The sequence below is a fragment of the Cibotium barometz genome, chromosome 33 (assembly GCF_041138505.1).
Source record: "Cibotium barometz isolate CiBa-2024 chromosome 33, ASM4113850v1, whole genome shotgun sequence".
In the NCBI taxonomy this organism is placed as follows: domain Eukaryota; kingdom Viridiplantae; phylum Streptophyta; class Polypodiopsida; order Cyatheales; family Cibotiaceae; genus Cibotium; species Cibotium barometz.
Genome location: NC_141078.1, coordinates 49,115,961 through 49,121,659, shown reverse-complemented (window position 1 = coordinate 49,121,659; position 5,699 = coordinate 49,115,961). Strand labels below are relative to the sequence as shown.

General features: G+C 38.4%; 1 pseudogene; it reads right to left on the bottom strand.

Annotated features, from left to right (window-relative positions):
- Positions 1 to 3,861: 3,861 nt before the first annotated feature.
- LOC147619672 (uncharacterized) lies at positions 3,862 to 4,782 on the bottom strand (annotated as a pseudogene).
- Between the last annotated feature and the right edge of the window lie 917 nt (positions 4,783 to 5,699).

Here is a 5,699-nt window from a genome sequence, read left to right as displayed (position 1 = left end):
CCGAATACCATTCTTCTTCAAAAATTCAGAGAACTAATTGGAGAAGTACTCTCCCCCTCCATTTGACCTTAGGCACTTTACATATTTCCCTGTTTGCTTTTTAACCATAACTCTGAAATTCTAAAAATGAGTGAACACCTCACCCTTCTCCTTCATGAAGTATACCCACACTTTCCTTGTGCTGCTCACATTTTCGCTATCATGTGGAAATACATGCTTTGTTTGCTTCCCAAATTGGCATGCTTCACATATTTTCTGCATACCTTCAACTTTAAACTTTGGCAGCCCTATCACAATTTCTTTAGTCTACATAGACTTCATTCTCTGCACATTCACATGTCCAATTCTCTGCACATTCACATGTCCAATTCTTCTATCTACTGAAATTCCAATAGATGTAAGAGATTCCACAATACCCTTGATCTTCACAATGCATAGTCATTCACAGACATACTCTTTTTCTCCACAATATGAAGTTCATTCTTCAACTGTATCTTTCGTGCCTTGGTATTCGTTTCATAGAGTTTTACCAAGGTATCCCACACCTTCTTGGGGGACTTGGCATCCTGTATGTGCCCAACGTGTCCTATATACTGATAGAGAGCCAATACATAGCTTCTCTGGCTCCTTGGTTGTTCCAATCCTTGAACTCTTTCACATCTGCAGCAGTCGGAATGATCTCTGGTATCTCCGGTGCCTCTTCATGCTCACCTTCTATATAGTCCCAGTAACCCTTTTCCATCAGGAAATTTATCAACCTGAACCTCCAAGCATGGAAGTTGTTCTTATCAAGCTTCTCAGCAACAATCTGGTTTATGCCATCATTTGACATCTTGCCACACACAAATTTACCAAAAACAGCACTCTGGTTTGTCCTGCACAAACTGCTGTATTTTTTGCAGCGGTACTGTAATACACTCAAATGTCACAACCAGTGACCTCAATGTGCATACATACACCCAATGGCAACTATTGACCTCCTTGCAGCAGCAGACATAATGTTTGCACAACCAATCTGTCTTCCGGCAGCGCTTGAAATCGATGACTTATCCACAATGCTCGAAATCGCCTGCTTTCTGAAAAACGAAGGTCCTAACGCGCCCAAAACGCGTTTTCGGCCTAAAAAGCATAGTCCGATAGGACAGTATAGTTTCCCTATAGCTTTACTCCCACAAAGAAAGCTCCTCAATCAGAGATCGTTTGCTAGTGCCTCCCGTAGAGCTCCCCGACAAGGGTGTAGTCATCGCCAACACAAATAGGGAAGAGTAGATGAGGCTCTTATCCTCGTACTGCTTCCTGTGCTTCTCTTGCTTGCAGCTCAGCCCCTTAGCATGAACCAGGCTCTGATACCATGAAAAGATGTAGGGGAGAAGAGAGCTTGAGCTCTTGCAAGCACACACAAACTCACAAAACCCTAAAAGAGAACACACAAGGTGAGAGATTGAAAATCTTCTTCTTCTTTACACAACACTCAACACACTATATACAAAGATAGGAGTACACAATATAAAAAGGTACTCAACCAAAGACATACTAGGGTTCTCTATAGTGTGAACCCAACTAAATGAGCTGGCGCTATAACTATGCCAATCTCTAGAATGGCTGTCACACAGCCTGTCATCCCACTGGCCGCATATTACCCACTTTCACCAACCATGCCAATGGTGTAAGTGTGGGGCCTTTCCCCTAGGCGGGTCATCAGTGTCCACCACCTCACTATAGATGAGCTCGATATCTCAACAGTCAAGAAGATCAACTTCGACAAAAAGTCCATCGACATTATCACAAAACAAATGTGTTGCAGTTACCAAAGCAGTTATATCATCATCGACATATCATTATTCATTTAACACTCATAATGCAAATATATATAGCATTACACATGAATTCATAATGCATACATCACTATACACATCACATCTCCTCATTCACTCTCATGTGGACATTCGCATTAAGGGGGAGTGTTAGAATTAATGCTAGTGTCCACGTAAGTATGAACGGCCATCAGCAAGAGGCACACACAAAAGGGTATAAACCCAATTGTATAAATGAAGAACGTCTCTCAATAATATCATAATGGTTCAGAACGATTCAACTCTCCTCGTGTCTATGTGCCTTTCCACCTCCCTCTCATTTTCTACATACAACGCACTTACTAATATTCATCTTCTTCTTTGTTCGCAACACTTATTACCTATAGGTGGCCACACCATTGAGCATGGGAGGTTTGTAACCGTGAGCCCCTGGCTCTACAATTTCAATGTCACCGGGGCCAGCTCAACCCCACCATCCAGGCCACCTACCTCAAGATGCTCCAGACTATCTGCGCTATGGGTGGTGACTCCAGCATTATTGTGGTGCTAGAACCCATCACCAAGGATCATTTTGATAACAACTACTTCAAGGACCTATGAATGAGTAAGAAAGGTCCTCTTCTCTTGGCGACCAAGAGCTCCTCTACACTCCCAGAGGCGAGCACACTACTTCCTATGTCAACAACTTTGCTATGGCAACTAGAAGCTTCGTCACTTCTATGGTAAGATGGGTAACACAGCCCCCTCACGATTTAAAAGTATATATTCTTTAAAATAAATTTTACTAACGGTGTCTTATCATCGATCTAACCACAATTTTCTTCCAGACTTTTCTTACTTTGAAGGTGTCACTTGCTGGGGTCTTGAGCACCCCACATGGGCAGCACGCTTGAGTGAACTCTCGATGCGAAGAGAAGAGGACTTGCATGCGGGTTAGGGAAGAAGTGGTTGTGGGTGGCCTTGAATGTATAATTGTTGCTTAAGCTTTATATATGTGTGTGTGTGTGTGTGTGTGTGATTTTTTATCTGAGAGATTGATATACAAAAAGAGTCCATTGACGGTACGATTCTTGGAGGTAGCTCGTGAGAGAATGAGACGGGTGCATGGTAAGAATATATATATATATATATATATATGGCTATTAGTGTTGGGTACAGGGAAATGGATCTGGGCACGAGACTTTTAGTATTGGTGGTTATCTTTCCATACCTTATTTGGGAGCTCCCATGTGGTCCCTCCCATAATAATCATAGAGCAGTCATTGGGCACCACTAGGCCATTAGGCTCATCCACAAAATCTTTAAGGATAACATTTGCCCTTTGTAAAATCTTTTCAAGAGTGACCTCTTTTCGAAGCCAGCTTCAAGGAAAAAATAAATCACATCACAAAGGAAAGTATGCACATGACATATTTGCAGAAATTGCAAACAACTAAACACAAATAGCTATAGAAAACCATGACTTATTGTTTATAGATATGATCTCCGCGCACAAGGCCAAACATATTTTTGGTTGTCTTGTTTGCCTCCAATAAACCCAACCAAAAGATTTTGGACTCTATTGGTACATCACAGAATGCTAATAAATTCAGCTTCTCCAATGTTGCAAAGATATCCACATCCAACTTTAAGGACCACACTTTAGCTCGCCATACATCACCATGCTTTGGATCAATAATGTTAAGGATCTACACAAATGGAAATCATTCTTAATACACTATGTCTAGAATTAATATTGTCTTGAAATGCAAGTAGAATCATGTGACTATATTAATCTCAATAGTCATGCAACTCACCATTGTAAAACACACTACAAAATACCTTCCCTATTCGGTCACCATATCTTGTGGGGCGGTCACCATATCTCATGGGGCCAATTCCTCTATCTCCTTAGCTTCAATTTTTTCACCTAATCTTCTCCCATGGTCAAGCACACTTGCTCAAGCTTTTTGTTCAAGGGTTGAGTAATTTGAACCTTCACATAACATCGAATCTCATCACATGACAATTTAAAGCAAAGCATGAATATTAAGCAAAGCTTAAGCTATCAAATACTCATATTATAAACAAGCTTGCCCAAGTATCTACGAGTAAGAGGGTACCAAGGCTTGACTCCCTTTGTACCTTCTATCTCTCTCTGGCAAATATTTCATGTAATCATCATGATTGATAGCACTAATGTTGGCACAATTTACAATCTTGTCCCGCAAGGTTGTGGTTACCAATGCATGAGTATTCAAGCTTTTAAAAACAGACACAAAAAAGTACAATTTGCCCAAGAAAACACCACATGATCAAGATGTCAAAAATAAATTTATAAGCAGCTTACTAATTCATCCTTTGCAAGCTTGCCAAGAGAGCAATCTCGCTCACACGTGTAGGATCAATGATCGTACACAATACATGATGGTGCTTTGCTCTTGTTTGAGAAAATCTTTCTTTGATAGTTTGTGTCCAAGCCACTGTACGATGGTTCCCCTCCCACACATAGAACATCCTACCCTCAAGGATTTACAACTCTGGTCTACTTCTAACCTCCTCTCCTCAAACTCCCTGTTAATGTCATGCCAAATAGCATCCCATCCACTTCTAATCTCATCATTCACATAGGTAGTCTCTTTTTCACATGTCCATAGAGAAACTACAAATGCTCCCTTTTCTGGCACATATCCCTCTTTGCCAAATGCAATCTTTAGACCAAAAACATCTTCCCTTAAACCCCTAACACGGGCATAAGGAATAAGTCTGCACAAAGGGATCATAGGACATTAAAAACAACTAAACAATCTAATATTTTTGCATGATGTCCTCACATACAAAAAAAGCCTAGCAATAGGCCGCGCGTTGGCGCAACCTATTTTTTGGCATTTTTTTGCTCTTTGAAAAGAATCAAGCAGTCTTAGATAACCAAAAGAAACCAGGCATTGGCGGCTCCCTACCTTGGCATTGGCGGCTTCCTAAGGTGCATACCGACGTTGGTTTCCATCAGCCTTGCTTCCTCAATCCTTCTTTTCCACAAACCCTACTCTTCAGAAATAGTATGTTTAAATTAAAAAAATTGTTTCAACTTGATTAATGAGCCCTAGTTTTAAGCTTAGAAAATTTATTTTAAGCATGTAAAGGTTATTGAATTCTTAGAAACATTATTTGAGTCTTGTAAATTATAAGGGGAGAAATGCTATGTTTAAAAATTGTAATGGTATGTTTAAAAAATTAAATAGTATGTTTAAAAATATAAATAGTGTGTTTAAAATTTTTATAAGGTTTAAAATAGTATTTTAAAATAAACTATTGAATTCTTAGAAAATTTATTTTAAGCTTGTTGATTATAAGGTATAAAATAGTATGTTTAAAAATTTAAATAGTATGTTAAAAAATATAAATAGTATGTTTTAAAAATTTATAAGGTTCAAAATAGTACGTTTAAATAAACTATTGAATTCCTAGAAATTTTATTTTAATCTTGTTAATTATAAGGTAAAAAATAGTATGTTTAAAAATTTAAATAGTATGTTTTAAACATATTATAAGGTTCAAAATAGCATGTTTAAATAAAATATTGAATTCTTAAAATCTTTATTTTAAGCTTGCCAATTATAAGGTATAAAATAGTATGTTTGAAAATATAAATAGTATGTTACAAAAAAATTAAGGTTTAAAATAGTATGTTCTAGAAAAGAAAAGATACCAACTTTAAAATTCAAGGGGAGAGCGGTGATATTTAATATGCTTGGACACATAATGAGATAAGGCACGTCTCCCAAGACATGACCTAACACTTCAATGGGGCCATGAAGAGCAAGACATGACCTAACACTTCAATGGGGCCATGAAGAGCAAGACATTGTACTAGCTAGACAAATAGTAGCTACTGACTCTACTCCC